This window comes from Mesoplodon mirus, assembly GCF_964341445.2.
Source record: "Mesoplodon mirus genome assembly, chromosome: 14".
Lineage (NCBI taxonomy): Eukaryota > Metazoa > Chordata > Mammalia > Artiodactyla > Ziphiidae > Mesoplodon > Mesoplodon mirus.
In genome coordinates, this window is record NC_138990.1 from 7345644 (window position 1) to 7364666 (window position 19023).

Consider the following 19023-nt stretch of genomic DNA (forward strand, 5'->3'; position numbering starts at 1 on the left):
ACTCCCAGGAAACAGTAGTCAAAAATTTCTTTGGACCTCCCTCTTCGCTTCCTGCTTATTCTGTTTGCCTTACTCATTGAGGTGACTTATTTTCTTGGAGGAATTTTTTTAATAACAAGAAACAAAGTTTTGGGACTTCCCTGGTGGTGCAGTGGTTAAGTATCCACCTACCAACGGAGGGGACACAGGTTCAACCCTGGTCCGGGAAGATCCCACATGCCATGGAGCAACAAAGCCCATGTGCCACAACTACTGAGCTTGCATGTCACAATTACTGAAGTCTGTGTGCCTAGAGCCTGTACTCCGTAACAAGAGAAGCCACTTTAATGAGAAGCCCGTACACCAAAACAAAAAATCTCGCTACAACTAGAGAAAGTCCGTGTGCAGCAATGAATACCCAATGCAGCAAAAAAAAAAAAAAGAACTAATGTTTAAAAAAAAAAACAATGTTTTAATTAATTCTTGTGAATTTCCACATAGTCAGTAACAGGTGGAAAGCAGCAAATAGCAAAGTCATGTTTAGATGTAGATGCCATTTTTATAGTATTGCTTCAGTGAGCCAAGTTCAGTGGAGGTTATGAGGATGCCTTTTTTCCTTGTTCCCCATTATAAAGAAGGTATTTTAAATAATTTTCCCCAAAATAAAACAGATTGCTTCAAGTAGTATCAAGTATGCAACATGTTATAGAAGTCATTGAAATTTGTGATAGGTGGTGGAGAGCACTAGGTTTGCTAAAAATTCTGAAATGTTTGGCATATTTTCTGCTAAGATTTCTCTTCCTGGGTGTGAATACTTTGTGAATACTATTGTTTGAACATTTGTTTGGTAAGGGAACTCAAGAGCAGGGGTTATGAATAATCTTCTCACAGGGTTCTGCTCACAGAGACAAGACAATTAAGGAGTTGGAAAAACAATACTCTACAAGCCATGATTCTTTCACAGAGAATTCCCAGGTATGAGAATAATTCCTTACTACCACCATTCAGTTGTTGGGCCCAAGAATATAGAATTTGTAGAGTACTCAGGGTAGAAATTGAATGAACTTACAACCCTTTTCTCAGTCCTAATCCTTGAAAAGAGACTTGTCAATCTCTTATTTTCTTTCCATCTTCCCTTCCTCCCTCCTTCCCTCACCTTATCTCCCCCACTTTTCCTCTCTCCCTCCCTCCCTCCCTCCCTCCTTTTTTTCTTTCTTTTCTTTTCTTTCCTTCTTTAAGTTCACTGTATTCTTTTTTTTTTAATTTTTATTGGAGTATAGTTGCTTTACAATGTTGTATTAGTTTCTACTGTACAACAAAGTGAATCAGCTATATGTATACATGTATCCACTCTTTTTTTGATTTCCTTACCATTTAGGTCACCACAGAGCACTGAGTAGAGTTCCCTGTGCTATACAGTATGTTCTCATTAGTTATCTATTATGTATACAGTATCAATAGTGTATACATGTCAATCCCAATCTCCAAATTCATCCCACCTCCACTTTTGCCTTTGGTATCCATAATTTTGTTCTCTAACCCTGTGTCTCTATTTCTGCTTTGTAAATAAGATCATCCATACCATATTTTCCCCAGATTCTACATATATGTGTTAATATACAATATTTGTTTTTTCTCTTTCTGACTTACTTTACTGTGTATGACAGTCTCTAGGTCCATCCACGTCTCTACAAATGACCCAGGTTCGTTCCTTTTTATGGCTGAGTAATAGTCCATTGTATATATACACCACATCTTCTTTATCCATTCCTCTGTTGATTGACCTTTGGGTTGTTTCCATGTCCTGGCTATTGTAAATAGCGCTGCAATCTTTCTTTCTTCATTTTTAGCTTGATTTCTTTCTTCTTTTGTGTTTCTTTCATAATAGACCATGAACATTTACTCATAGCAAGCAACGTTCTAGACAACATTAGATATATAGCAATAAACTATGAATATTATATCATAGGAGAGAGACATAAATATACATTAAATAATAATAATATACAAACATATGCTGAGAATAAATGTTGATCTGTGCTTTTGTGCCAAATTAAATTTGGAAAACCTTACATTACAGAGTAAATTGGATTCTTCATAAATATCTAGTGGAGAAATGTTTTAATAGGATACATTTTGACATAATGGAGTTAAAACCAATTTGCCAAATAATTTAGACAAAATAATTCACTCTGCAGAAAAAAAACATAAGTCACCCTAAATGACCTGAATTGTCTGTCTACAATGATCAGAAAAATTAAATTTTAAATGAAGCATTAGAGTTTTGGTTTATTTTATCCCAGATGACCAGAAATATGCTGTAAATTGGAACTAATTTTTTAAAAAATTGGAACTAATTTGAACTCTGATCTCAAATATTTTTTGTACTCTTCAGTATATAGTTCAAATAAATCACCTTCCACTGTGTATAGTTCAAATAAATCAATGAGTGAAAAAGTAATGCAATCTTAAAATTCATATATACACTCAGGAGCTTCCTGGGAAAAGTATTATGAGCAAGAAATGTTCCTATTTTTAATTATCTTGGTCCACTGAATGATAATACTGATTTTAAACACCAATATTAAAACTTTGCAAAGTTGTTCATTTAACTATATCTTACAAAATTTGTAACATTAAGATAGTCCTAGGGGCTTCCCTGGTGGGGCAGTAGTTGGGAGTCCGCCTGCCGATGCAGGGGACACAAGTTTGTGCCCCGTTCCAGGAGGATCCCACATGCCACGGAGCGGCTGGGCCCGTGAGCCATGGCCGCTGAACCTGCACATCCATAACGTGTACTCTGCAGTGAGAGGCCCACGTACCACACACACACACACACAATATATATATATATATATATATATATATATATATATATATATATATATATATAATGGAAAAGGTAAATAAAAACTTACTTGAGGTATTCCAGGCTGGGAAATTATTGTGCAGAATTGGAATTTATTCCATACCACATGAGAGTTTATGACATTAAACAAGGAGTAGAAAAAATATTTATTCAATTTAATTTTTTCAGAGCTTGCTCCAAGCAGGACTTCTCAAACTTATTTCTTCTGGTGTTACCTTAGAGAAAAAGAAGTATTTAAAGAACCACATCTGATTCCATGCTTCTACAGTAACAAACTATCAATCACCATGACAGAATTTACTTTGCTTTTCAAAATAAATAATAAAATGTGAGATTTAAAACAGAAGTGAAATTAACCAAACAGTGTTGTACCTCAATAATTGTATACCTTTCCTAGTAGATGGTAGATTTTATTAGGTCAGATCTTTATCCCATGTGCTTACTCCTATCTTTGGAACATAAGGTGTTCAATATGTCTTTTTTGAAATAAATAAGTTTTGATGAAGAAAACTAGGTAGGCAAGAGTTTATGTTAACCATGACATTCTTAGTGGGAAAGAAAAAGAGAAGCATTTTTTCCACCAGAACAATATGGATGAGAACACTAGAGGTGGCATCCACAGCTTTTCTTGATTTACAATTTTTCTCAAGGCCTGACTGTTTTATGGACTTGAAAATCATAGTAGAAAGGAAGAACATTGATATACGCTAAATGCAGCTTAACTAGATGGAAAAACACCTTGTCTTTAACACAGTCTCTTCATTAACTAGTGATAGACTTGGACAAACATTGGTTTATTTTGTTTTATTAATCAATAACATTTTTGCAAACTTACAAAAATATATATCAGGCTACATACACTCCAACATTTTTGCTATAGCCATAGAATAGTTTGGAAGATGAGTAAAACAAGACTCCTTTATAGTCTTCATACTCTCACATTGTATAAGTGTCAGAGACAAATGAGGGAAGTACCTGGAACTGTCCATGAGTTTATATCTTGCAGAGAAATTGGATTTTATTTTGAAAGCACTGTGGAAGTCATTACAAGGGAATTAAAATAAGTTCCAAAACTTGAATGTTGTCTTGATTTATATACTGCTTTCTTCAAGTAATCGAATTTGGCATAAGGAAAAAAATGGTTTTATGGTATATTTGTTTTTGGAATATGTAGCAATTGTCTATTAGGAAGATCAGGAACAGCAATGTAAATGAAACATCAAGGGCATATTCATCAAAAAGTGTTTGTACATTGATGGAGAGATTTGAAGAAGAGGCCCAATAAAAATCCAGATCATGACTGGAAAATATCTAGCATAAGAATGGGCAAAAGCAGATATTACCCTTTTAGCTACCTTTTATCACTTGAATCTCCTTTACTTTGGCTTTAGTTGAAAGCACATAAAAAGAGTCTTTGTATATCTCTCCTGATATTTCTATAAGTATTAATAATCAATTTTAATTAAGCCATGTTAATATTTATAGTTGGCTTGCTTTGACCCTTTTAATGTTTGAATAATAATAATAGTACACACTAATTGGCCAATATGTTTAAACAATATATTTTTTCTTCACCCAACTTTATCTTGTCTGCTTAAAGAAATTACTTTCATTGAGATGAACACACACACACACACATGTTATTATATATAAGATAGATAGCCAACAGGGACCTGTTGTATAGCACAGGGAAGTCTATTCAATATTCTGTGATATCCTATATGAGAAAAGAATCTAAAAAGAATTAATATATGTATAACTGAATCATTTTGCCATAAACCTGAAACTAACACAACATTGTAAATCAACTATATTCCAATAAAATTAAAATATTTTTAAAATATATAAAATAAATTAAAATTCTCTCTCCCTCTCTCCTTCATATTCTCTTTCTCCCCTACTTGTCATACACACATACACATGCATTCATATCACCTACTCAGCTTAATCTTGCCCAAGTCCCAGTTAGAGTTTAGAGATTATTCTTTGTTTAAGAAAGTTTATGAATAGATTTTTAAAACCTATTCAGCTACACATGGTACCAAAATAACTCTGAAATCATGGCCAATTATGTGTAAATACAATAGATTTTTTCTATCATAGCTTATGTTATCTATTTATTAAAGGAAGTTTTAGCCAGTCGTCCCTCTAACACATAGGTATGATCCATGTGGATTAACCTTTAAAGCAAGTTTTTACATGGCATCTCAGAGGACAAATTCTGATGAGTAATGAAGGCACTTTCAGATGGCAATTCAAAACTATATCACAGAGTGGATATATGTATATGTATAACAGATTCACTTTGCTGTACACCTGAAACTAACACAACATTGTGAATCAACTATACCTCAATAAAATTTTTATAAACAGTATATACAAAAGCGAAGTTTGTGAGAGAGGTTAGAATTTGAACTGTTGTTTGAACTCAGTGCATTTTCCATTTATTTCAGCATCACCACCACACCAAACTCTTCTTTGTTTCTCTTATTTTTGAGATTGGAAGACCATAATCTCCCAAACTCTCCCACAGAAAGAGAGGGTTGAGGTCTGGGCCAAGATTTGCCATCCTTAAAGCCTATTAGATACAGTAGTTTAGCCAGGTTTGCAGCACTGAAAGACAAAATGAGCCGCAATATCTCAGGAACATGAAGTATTTTAAGTGCGGCCAAGCTCTCTCAGTGAATTTTCAGTCCAAACATAGTGAAAAGAGAAAGAAACCTAATCATATAGCTAAGAGACCAACTTGGGAAACCAGAAAAGACAAAAATGTTGGAGCTGGAGTAGAAATTGGATTGCATATCTGTCCAGCATTTTTTGAGGAGTCAAGTCCCCCTTATTCATAAGTTAGAATATTCTGATGGGTCTGATCCTTCCTGTCTGATCCTTTTCTGCCCCTGGAACATAGGATGAGCATAGATGGGGAATTTTATAAAGCATCACAGTGATATGTTCTGAGCATTCAGAGTGTAATCAAAGGAAAATATTCTGTCAGACCACACAAAATTACCATTTTTGTAGAATAAAAATTTTTATACATTCTGTATGTTTAATCTTAAAAATTAAGGGCAAAAAGAGGTACTGATATAAAGCGTTTCCTCCATGTCAATTATATGAAGAACAGTAATCCCCAACATCTGTGGAGTTGCACTATTCTCTTTTTAATGTTTCTGCTGTATCCATTTGGTTTGCAAGACAGATTTTTAGGTGTCTACCTTTAATATGTACTTACATAATGATAAGTCCTTAGCCAAACCAAGTTTGCATTACCCATCTATTACAAATGAATGTAAACTATTAGTGATTAATTGAACTAATAAACAAAGATCTTGACAGCTGCCAAATGTTCTAGAAATATTCCTATTATAGGAACTTGTACTGCAGAATATGCTAAGCAGATCTTAGCATCACATAAATTGTCACTGCATGGGACAGAAAAAGTCATCATAACAGGTATGGGGAAAATAAATTTGGTGGTAATGAAGACAGATTCATAATAAGCAGCAAAGAAGTTTTGACTAGAAATCCATTCCATCTCTGCATGACGCACATACATATGCTTATATATACCTATAACATTGGAATATAAATAAATGCATTGTGTTCAGGATCAATCTGATTGCTACCAACCCACAGGCTCTTGGAACTTATATGAACATAATTGATAGAGGCTGTTCTATACTGAAGTTTTTGACATCTTATGGGAAATTCAAGGGCCTATCAACAGAGGAGATAAAATAATAAAATATAGTTGCTCTTCTAGAATTTCTATAGGAATATAAAGAAGCCTCGGATGGTTAGTTTCTCATAAAATCACATGGAAACAAATTTAAATATGTTTGGGTAACAATTATTTTTTAAAGTAAAAATAAATTATAATTAAAAAGTGCTGAACTTCTTTTTATGAAATCCATTGAGCCTTTTTAGAAGTGGGAAATTTCCATATGTAGTTGTCATAGAAATAAGAAAACATCATGCTTTTTCCTATTCTGGATGCTGGTATTAAATAAATGGGTCATATCACAGGTTTTTGGTTTTCCTCCAGTCTTTTTTTTTTAAAAAACAAATTTATTTATTTATTTATCTATTTTTGGCTGTGTTGGGTCTTCCTTTCTGTGTGAGGGCTTTCTCCAGTTGCAGCTAGCGGGGGTCATTCTTCATCACGGTGCACAGGCCTCTCACTATCGCGGCCTCTCATTGCGGAGCACAGGCTCCAGATGCGCAGGCTCAGTAGTTGTGGTTCACAGGCCCAGCTGCTCCGCGGCATGTGGGATCTTCCTGGACGGGGGCACGAACCCGTGTCCCCTGCATTGGCGGGCAGATTCCCAACCACTGCACCACCAGTGAAGCCCCTTCCTCCAGTCTTGAGTGGTATTTTATCTCATCATCACACATTGTGAGAATGCTATATTAGAAAAAATTACATCCTCTGATGGGATATACTTAAAGAATGGATACATTGTTCTTCATTAATAATAGAACCTCTGAACTACCAGTGGCCCTTCAATCTTTTCAGTAATATGAGACAAAGAAACATAGAATACTGAAGAATATGTTTTTTAAAAAATCATAAAATTTCCAACTCCAGCATCTGAATCTGTTTTGAAAAATGACCATGACAGATCATGTTCAATATCCCTACTACAAATCTCTGGATGGTTCTCAATTTTTCTTATGTTAGATACACTCCACAGACCTTTGCTCAACATTTACGGGGAACTCTTGTTCTGTTCTGTGCATGGAGTGCACACTGATGTTACAGAAATGGACAAAGTACCCGTCAGGGCTCTCAATCTAGTGGGGCAACCAAACTCATCTACTACTACAGATCTTCATCAACTTATGATGCAGTTGCACCCCAATAAACCCATTGTAAGTTGAAAATGCACTGAATACACTAACATCAAAAATCATAGATTAGCCTAGCCTCTATTAAATGTGCTCAGAACATTTACATTAACCTATAGCTAGAAAAATCATCTAACACAAAGCCTATTTTATGATAAAGTGTTCAATATCTCATGTACTTTATTGAGTGTTGTACTGAAAGTGCAAAACAGTATGGTTGTAAGAATGCAGAATAGTTGTACATGTAACAGTTGTTTATCCTCGTGATTATGTGGCTGAGTGGGAGTTGTGGCTAGCTGCCATTGCCCAGCATCACTAGAGACTATGGTTTATCATACAGCTAAGCTGGGAAAAATCAAAATTCAAAATTTGAAATACGGTTTCTATTGAATGCATGTTGTTTTTGTGCCCTTGCAAAGTCTAAAAGTATTAAATCAATCCAATGTAAGTCAGGGACCATCTGTATTGTATAAATACATACTTAGACATGCATGTGAACCCAATTGTCTTCTGGCCAATAGAATTACAGTGTTTTAAATGCAATTTCAGTGGAAAGTAGATTTAAAGCCTCAGTAGTCATGTTCCTGAGTTTCATTTGGATGGATTAGAAAGCTAGTAGGAAGCAGCTGCATAGCACAGGGAGATCAGCTCGATGCTTTGTGACCACGTAGAGGGGTGGGATAGGGAGGGTAGGAGGGAGACACAAAAGGAAGAAGATATGGGGATATATATATATATATATATATATATATATATATATATATATATATATATGTATAGCTGATTCACTTTGTTATAAAGCAGAAACTAACACACCATTGTAAAGCAATTATACTCCAATAAAGATGTTTAAAAAATAAAATAAATAAAAACTAAAAAAATAAGAAATTAATCCAAGGGATATTAATGCTTTCTAACTATAAAAGCAACTACTTACAAACTGTGTTTTTTTATGGTTTAAATTTGTTTAGGAGAAATGAGTGAAAAAAAATAATGGATACATTCTTAAATAGAATAACTTCATCTCTCTTTTGCTGTATGACTCTTCTCAGCTTCTCCTTATACAATTATTACCACTTTGTATTTGTCTGAGTATTTTCCTCTTTCCTCCAATGTACATGCTAACAGAATTTCTAATTTCATTAGAAAAGTTCATTAGCAATTAAAATAGGTATGAAGTTCAACAAAATGTTTTGTTAACTATGGAGTGAGGTAAAGCAAATGTTCTTTCACATTGTAATGGTTTGATTAAGATATAAATACATAGGTTGAAATGGAAATTTTAAAAAATCCTTGCATTTTAAGTAAACTTATTTCAGTTAAGAAAAACTTGACAAATGAACCAAGCGATCATATTTCAGTAGCAAACAATAAGTTTATTAACACAAATTATCTCACTTTGCTCTGGTTATTGATTTACTGCCTTTGTGCCTCTAAATTGTATATTTTCTCCTGCTCTTTGCAAATGGATCTGAACCCTTTATATATTTTTCCCTTTGTTTATCCATAGATGGTGATGGGATCTCATTGCAGGAGGAAGGTATTGCTTCTTGGTTCTGGTGTTCTCTCACCAGTCTGCTGCACTGTTCAAAGCTTCCTCAGCACCTGATTCTTTCCCCACATGGTAGTCAACAGCACCCAGTGGCCAGTGGCTTCTGCCAACACTGTCCTTTCAGCAAATTGTAGTATAGTGCTTTCAGTGAGACATCGTCCTGGGATCAATGTTCTTAACATACTAGAGGGTGGATTTCCAGCAAACTATACTTCCTTACTCCAACCTCCTCTTGGAATTGATATTTCTTCATAATAAATTTCTTATATTCCTATAATTGTGTAGTTTCCTTCTCTTATTTGGACCCAGAATGATAAGCTCTCCATGATATAATTGTAGAAACTCTGGTTTGGACTGATCAGTTTTTCTTAGAGAAGAGCTGAGTCAGTATCCCCCAAACAAAACCATCCATAATGTTTTTATGTAAAGACCTCAGGTGTTCATTCCATTTTTTTCAGGTAAGTTCATTCTTTAGGCTTCATTGTTGGGTCTGGGCTTTATAACCTATCTGAGTCCATTGCTGGCTCTTGATCCAGAAATAATGGAAACCCAGAATTTCTATGGTATCTTGACTTTCCTTTGCAGGGTCTACTAAGGTAGTTATTGCTGCTCCCATCATTCAGATAAATACCACTATTTTTTTTCCTTGAGAAAACTGTTTAATTAAATAATAAAAGACAAGAATATTTGATGGGTAAAACACTTTACCTTACATCATAGCAATTTTGAAAATACCTGCCAAAAGGGAATTACAAAGGTAAATCAAAAGCAAATATATGAGTCATATGAGTCACAGCAGAAGTCTTAGAGGAGATTAAACAGCTGGGTTCTGTGCTTTCCAATCTATAGTCAGCTACTCTGAAAACCAGAACAGTTAGACGTTCAGAGAACTACCATAGGTTAGGCAATGAAGATTAAGGGAAAGAGTGGGCCACCAAATAATTATCTCCATTATTATCCTCAAAGTCTTATACTTAAGGCTTCTCTCTTGAATTAGTAACTTATATGCCTTCTGTTATCAAAGCCAAGGTAATGCATAACTGAGAATCATTCATTCACAGAACAGAGGAATTCAAGAAATCTAGGATTAGGATTTAGGCAAATGATAAATATGAAAAAACATCTGTAGTCATAGTTAGCCTGTGAGACATAATGATCAAATTATGCCACAAACAACTACGTAAAACCATGAACCAAGATTTACTTCCTTAAAATGAGAGGAGTCCATGATACCAGAGAGAAGCAACCCAAACAAGAAAGGTGGAACAGCTAATATATCCTTATTCAATGTACTGTTTGACCTTTTCATGTTTGTTTGATTGTTGATCTGTCAAAGTATGGAATAATGAGACAATATCTCATTTGAATTGTATTTCTTCCAGTTTATATCTGTGGAGTTAATGTATAAGATATTGTCTAGGGAATTCCCTGGCAGTCCAGTGGTTAGGATTTCATGCTTTTACTGACAAGGGCCCAGGTTCAAATCCCTGGTCAGGGAACTAATATCCCACAAGCCATGTGGCATGGACAAAAAAAAAAAAAATATTGTCTAACTACAAGGCTTTGAGGTGCTACAGACCTAGGTTTGAATCATAGTTTTGTCATTTATTAGCATTTTGAACTTGTTCAAACCAGGGAAATTCATTTTATACTTTCTTTATATTTGTAAGATAAAATAATAAAACCTATCTCTAGTTTTTGTTGCATGGAGTTAAATCTGATACTTGTAAAACCATTAACTTTGTTCAGCACTTTCTATAGCATACAAGCACAAAAAATGATTTCTGTTACTGTCAATAGTATTATTAGTTAACATTGCTTCATTTATTTACATGATATTTATATTACAGACAGAATTGCTCTTGATGCTTTAGAGAATATATGAAATTAATTAAAATCACTTTGGAATGAAAGCTCAGCTATACTTATCCAGATTCTATATTGTGTAATCTAATTGCATAATTATAAACTATAAACACATTTATAAATGGAATATTAGCATATCCCCTAGTGACTGCCTCTCTAACGTCAGTTATTTTATTGCAGTTTTGCATGGAATCAAATAACAGTAAATTCAAGATTGAGCTCTAGATAAATATTTTTAGGATATGTTTAAATTTTGCAGTGGACTTCATTTCAAAGATATTCTACTGTAAAATTCAAAATATTTCAATTATCATATAGAAGGATCTACACAAACATGTGGGAACTATTGGTAATGGTTAGACTTACAGCCACAGTTTTTGATTAAATCATAGTGCAAGAAAAGTTAAGAAAAATAATTTAACAGAGTTGTACTTAGACACTTGAGGGATACTGACACTTAGAGAATGGGGACAAAAGAGGCAAACATAAGAAACAGCAATAAGAGAGTTAACATTATATTATGTTCTGACAACCAGTAGCAATCACTTCAAATAGAGTAGAAGTAAAAAGAAGTCAATAGAAAGCTTAATAAGAAAAATTATGATCAAGAAAATGTTATTCACAAATGTTAGTGAGGATATGGAGAAATTGGTCCACTTTTTTTTTTACATTCCCACCAACAATGTCATTTTATATTTGGCACTGTTTGTGGGAATGTAAAATGGTAAAGCCACTGTGGAAGACAATATAGTGGTTCCTCAAAAGTATTAAAAAATAAAATTAACATATCATCCAGCAGTTCCTCTATTGGGTATATATGTAGAAGAATTGAAAGCAGGGTCCAGAAGAGGTATTTTTACAACTATATTCATAACAACATTATTCACAAAACCTAAAAGAAGAAAGCAACCCAAGCATCCATTTACAGATTAATAGATAAGCAAAATGTGATAATACACAATGGGTTATTTTCCTACATTTAAAGGAAGGAAATTCTGAAAGTGGTCCAAGATGGTGGTGTAGGAAGACCCACTTCCTCTCATGGACACACTGAATCTACACCTACATATAGAGCAATTTTTCCTGAAGAACTGAGGGCTAATTGATAGCTTCTGCACATAGAGGAACCACATAGAAATGGATAGCAACAGTGAAGACACAGTATTCATGGAAACTCGACCCATGACACAGTGACCTATAGTAAGAAGGAATATCACTGAAGGGCCCATTGTAGGCATGCCTGGCAAGGGACACAGCTGGCAAGGGACACAGCTGTATGTATGTGTGTGTGTTTGTGTGTGTGTGTATATATATATATATATATACACACACACATATATCAGTTAAAAGGGTGCCTATACTATAAGGGAAGGAAATCCCTTTACCTTAGAGCATCTGCCAAATGGTCAGGGAACTGCTAGAACTCTCTCCGGGGTCAGAGGCACTGGTGAGCACCATTGTTTAAGTCCCCTTGGGATCCCATTTCCATCCATATCTGCTCCATCTCTACCCTGCCTGCTAAAACTGCCTGTTATATGTAGTTTACACTGGGTATCTTCTCACACAAGGCCACTCCTTCAAGAGTGGGAGAAGTAGCTGTTTTGCTTCATTTATCAACACAAGCACAGAAAGTCAAACAAAATAAAGAGACAGAGTAATATGTTCCAAATGAAATAAGAAGACAAAACCCCAGGAAAAAACCCTAATGAAATGGAAATAAGACATTTACCTAATGGAGTGTTAAGTAGTGGTGGTAACCTGCTCACCAAGCTCAGGAGCAGAATGGATGAACTCAGAGGCAACTTCAACAAAGAGAAAATAAAAGAAGAACCAATTAGACCTGAAGAATACAATACCTGAAATAAACACTACATTAGAGGGAATCAACAGCAAATTAGATGATACAGAAGAACAGATAAGCAAATAGAACGATGGCAGTCATCCAATCAGAACAGCAAAAAGAAACTGGCAAAAGTTAAAGAGAGATTCTGAAAGGTAGTAATTACAAGAAGAAAATTGGATAAACTACAAACACATGGAAGCTAAATAAGATGCTGCTAAACAACCAATGGGTCAGTGAAGAAATCAAAGAGGAAATTTCTTAAAAAATACCTTTAGACAAATGAAAGTGGAAAAACAATTTTCCAAAATTTGTGGGATGCAGCAAAAGCAGTTCTAAGATAGAAGTATATAGCAAAACAGGCCTATGTCAAGAAACAATAAAAAACAAACAAAAAAAATCCCAAACAATCTAAATTTACATTTAAAGGAACAAGAAAGAGGAGAACAAGTAAAGCCCAGAGTTAGTAGGTGAAAAGAAATAGTAAAGAGACAAAAATAAATGAAATAGAGACTTAGAAAACAATGAAAAGGATCAATGAAATTAATAGCTGGTTCTTTGATAAGATAAACCTTTAGCCAGACTCATCAAGAAAAAAGAGAGTTGGGCTTCCGTGGTGGTGCAGTGTTGAAAGTCCGCCTGCTGATGCAGGGGACATGGGTTTGTGCCCCGGTCCAGGAAGATCCCACATGACATGGAGCGGCTGGGCCCGTGAGCCATGGCCACTGAGCCTGTGCATCTGTAGCCTGTGCTCCACAATGGGAGAGGTCAAAACAGAGAGAGGCCTGCATACCGCCAAAAAAAAAAAAAAAAAAAAGAGAGAGAGAGACCCCAAATAAATAAAGTCAAAAATGAAACAGGAGAAATTACAACAAATACCACAAGAAATACAAAGGATCATAAGAGAACACTATGAAAAAATATATACCAGCAAACTAGAACACCTGAAAGAAATGGATAAATTCTTTGAAATATATAAGCTTCTAAGACTGAATTATGAAGAAATAGAAAATCTGAATAAAACAATTACTAGTAACAAAATTGAATCAGTAATCAAAACTCAGAAAAAAACAAAAGTCCAGCTTCAAATGACTTCATAGGTAAATTCTACCAAACATTTAAAGAAGAACTAATACCTATGTTTCTCGGATTATTCAAAAAAAAAAAAAAAAAAGAAGAGAAAGGAACCCTTTCAAACTCATTCTATGAGGCCAGCATCACCCTCATACCAAAACCAGACAAGGCAGCAAATACACACAAAATTAACAGGTCAATATTCCTGATAAACATAGATCCCCAAATCCTCAACACCTCAACAAAATATTAGCAAACAAACTTAAGCAATACATTAAAAGAATTATACACCATGATCAAGTGGAATTCATTCCAGAGATACATGGGAGTTTTAACATCTGCATATCAATCAATATGACACATCACATTTGCAAAATGAAGAATCAAAGTCACATGACCATCTCAATAGAGGCAGAAAAAGTATTTGACAAAATTCAACAACCATTTATGATAAAATCTCTCAACAAAGTGAGTATACAGGAAGCATACCTCAATCTAATAAAGTCAATATATGACAAACCCACCGCTAACTTCACACTTAATGGTGAAAAGCTGAAAATGTTTCCTATAGAATAAAGAACAAGACAAGGTTGTCCACTCTTACCACTTTTATTCAACATAGCATTATAAGCCCTGGCCCCAGCAACTAGGTAAGAAAAAAATGCAAATTGAAAAAGAAGTAAAGCTGTCACTGTTTGCAGATGACATGATACTTTATAGAGAATATCCCAAAGATGCCACCAAAAACCAACCAGAACTAATAAATAATTTGGTAAAATTACAGGATACACAATCAATGGACAGAAACCTGCTTCATTTCTATACACTATAATAAGTTATCAGAAAGAGACATAAAGAAAAAATTCCATTTAATTCAAGTATTTGATTTTTAGCTATTTTGTAATTTTCAAGCTTTACATAGCTGATAGAAATTTAAAATAATTTTATAGACATGCAAATAAATTACTCCAATAGAAGCTCTATTGACTTCCCATTTTTCCAATATGGGAGAATCCAGTTTTGCTTCAATTTATACATTCATTTCAATATTTCGGATCTAAAAATGTGACTTTGCTTAGATTGCTCTTTTAACTGGTTGCAATACCTTACTGGTTTCCTCTTAATAGTGAGTTAAATAAAATCTTTAACATGTTTATTTTGTATCTATGTGCCTCATGATTTTATCTTTTTCGACAATGTCTCTTTAATAAAATAGGACAGTGAGTAACAACAATAAGGAAAAGGGGATAAATTGGGAGCTTGGGATTGACATATACACACCACTATATTGAAAACAGATAACCAACAAGGACCAACTGTATAGCACAAGGAACACTGCTCAACATTTTGTAATAACCTAAATAGGAAAATAATTTTAAAAATAATATATATATATATATATATATATATATATATATATGTATATGTGTAGCTTAATCACTTTTCTGTACACCTGAAACTAACACACCATTGTAAATCAACTAAACTCCAATATAAAATAAACATTTAAAAAAAGAACTTCCCACATGAACGCACTCCCTTGACTGCAAAACGAAAACTTACACCGAATCCCTGCCACCTTTTTAACCTGGAGAACGTTAAATAATGCAGCCATCCAGAGCCCTCTTTCCCCATTGTTACCCTTGAAGCCCAAAACTCACCCTAAAAAGCAGCGCTATCTTTCTTTGCACTGAACCCCCAAACTGGAATAACAATAACTGCCAGAGTTAAAGATGTTTATAAGAATAAAATATATGCAGCCAAAAATTTTAGCATGCAAAAAAGAGAGAACATGGAGATGAAAATAAGACATATAAACACACTTTTTGTGATCATCTAATTGAAGTAAACATCGGTTGCCCCTGGGTGAGAGCCCCAAAAAGGACTTTATTAATTCCTCTTTGCTAAATGATTATTGGAAATTTTTGAAGTAAGAGAGGATTGTGTGGCACCAGAAAAATATTATTTTGATTTAAATACTGTAAGATTACTCCTCCCATCTATAAATGATCTTGCTTCATTTAAAAGTAGACGTTATAGGACTACTTTCCTATTTTACTTCTCTAAGTTACTTATAAGATGATAATACATTATTAGAAAAAATATATAAAGTAGGTTAGAATTAATTACATGATATTTTTTCCTCATTTCATACAGAAGTCTGCATTGTCTTTCTAAGGTAGCATTCATTTATTTTCTTGGAGTTGAAGAAAAATTCAAAATGTTCCATTATTTATTCTGATATGTGAATATGAAATACACTTTTATCTGTCTCACTATTTATTGAATTGAAATCTCAGTGGGGGAAGTACTTTCTAGCACTCTGGGGATGAGAGTGTTCATTAAAGAATTAGGGAAAGATGCTTTATGAATAGAAACTAAAGTCTTCTGATATATACACAAGGCTCAAAGAAAAAAAATGTAGGTGTATGCATTGATAATGCAATCAATGTCTTGTTCAATTTAAATTGAATAAATATGAATATAATATTTGCATAGCGCACATTGGCAGTCTTCTGTATCATAAGCTAAGAGTGACAGTGACAAACAAGAGTATACAAATCAGATGAACTAAAATGGATGCCATGTTATAATAAGACTTATTGAAATATCATGCATATAACTCTACCAGAAAATGAAAGTTGGAAAAGCAGTGATTCTATCTCCAAGACAGTTTAATTTTTAATGTAATAAATGTAAACTTTTTTCAGTATTTATTCAAAGGGAGGATTTTAAAGAGGTTCCACACACAACCTCAAATGCTGATAGAAGACAGAAGCTTGGTGCTTTCCCTTGTGAACATCTGGAATGACAGGTTCTAAAGGAGAAAATAAAAGAAATACAAATCTGAAATAAGACAAACACTGATGTGACCAGAGAACAATTTCAGTAGGAGTAACTGAAGGACAAAACTGAAAGGATACTGGTTGTGATCTGAGACTAGACTGTTTGAATTTATGAATTCAGGAATGCTTCAGCCTCAATTAATTTCCATTGTCTCCATGAAACATTTATCAATACCTTGATATAAAACTGAAGTCTTATTGTTGCTGTTATCTGTTGTTTCATTTTGCAAATGTTTTTGAGTTAGCTTATATCTTTATACAAGAATATATGTGTGTATATATATATATATATATATATATATATATATTCTGATATTCTTTTGTGTTTTACCCTTTATTTAGAGGAGGGCTCTGGCTCAAACAGATTTGTGTTCAAATCTGACCTCTACCATTATCTAATTCTGTGGTACCTTTTCAGTTATCAAACAGAGCATTTGCATATTTACTGCCTTGAACTAGATGTCCCAAATTGTGTTTTAAATGCCTGTCTAGATGTGGACTAAGGAGTTCATTTTATTTTGTTTTATAAATTTTTACTGGACTATAGTTGATTTACAATGTTGTGTTAGTTTCAGGTGTCCAGCAAAGTAATCAGTTATGCATATCCACACATCCACTCTTTTTCTTTTTTTTTTTTTGATTCTTTTCCCATATAAGCCATTACAGAGTATTAAGTAGAGTTCCCTGTGCTATACAGTATCTTTTTATCAGTTATCTATTTTATATACAGTAGCGTATATATGTCAATCCCAATCTCCCAATTTATCCCTCACCCCACTTATCCTCTGGTAACCATAAGTTTGTTTTCTACCTCTGTGAGTCTACTTCTGTTTTGTAAATAAGTTCATTTGTACGTTTTTTTGTTTAAGATTCCACATATAAGCACTATAATATGATATTTGTCTTTCTGTGTCTGACCTACTTCACTCAGTGTGACAATCTCTAGGTCCATCCATGTCGCTGCAAATGACATTTGGTAGTTTATTTTTTTAATAGCTGAGTAATATTCCATTTATATATGTACCACATCTTTATCCATTTCTCTGTTGATGGAAATTTAGGTTGTTTCCATGCCCTGGCTATTGTAAATAGTGCTGCAGTGAACATTGGGGTGCATGTATCATTTTTGTGTGTGTGTGGTTTGTGGGCCTCTCACTATTGTGGCCTCTCCCGTTGCAGAGCACAGGCTCTGAACGTGCAGGCTCAGTGGCCATGGCTCACGGGCCTAGCCGCTCCACGACATGCAAGATCCTCCCAGACCGGGGCATGAACCCATGTCCCCTGCATCGGCAGGCAGACTCTCAACCACTGCACCACCAGGGAACCCCGCATGTTTCTTTTTGAATTATGGTTCTCTCCAGGATTGCTGGGTCATATGGTAGTTCTAGTTTTAGTTATTTAAGGAAGCTCCATACTGTTCTCCTTAGTGGTTTTACCAATTCACATTCCTACCAACAGTGTAGGAGTGTTCCCTTTTCTCCATACCCACTCCAGCATTTGTTGTATGCAGACTTTTTGATGATGGCCATTCTAAGAATTTTAAAAGATCTTCTATTTTCTTTGTTTTAACTTTTTAACTTACTTGTCATGACTGCTGTCCGAAAAATATTTAAGAAATATTCTATCTCCAAATTCAATTGAAAAAGCCAGGAAATATTTTATTTTCTTTTTCAAATTAACTTTGGTATTGACAGTGTTGAGTATCTGTTTATGGAGAAAGATCATTTTTATGTTTATTAGAACAATGTTTTCACTGATGCCACATAACATATGCTGCTTTAAATAAATATTTAAATGTAATCCAAGCGTGATACAATAACTAAAAACAACTGCTTAATAGTATGGGTATAACTGGCAAATCTTGATATATGAAGGTTCTTCTTAAGATTAATTATGAGCAAGTATTTAACACATAATAATTTTAAAATATCCTTTGTATTGTGTTACACGAGAGCTGATTTTTGTGGGTAAATGGTAACAGAGTTCTGCACACCTGGACTCTGTTCCCAGCTCTGTTCCTTCTTGGAATACAACCTAAATCATTTAACTTCACCTTCCTAAGCCTCAAGTTTCTCATCAAGTTTGTCTTCTGAATCTGACTTTGCAATTAGAAAAATAATTTACATGAAATGTTGTTATAAAAAGTAAA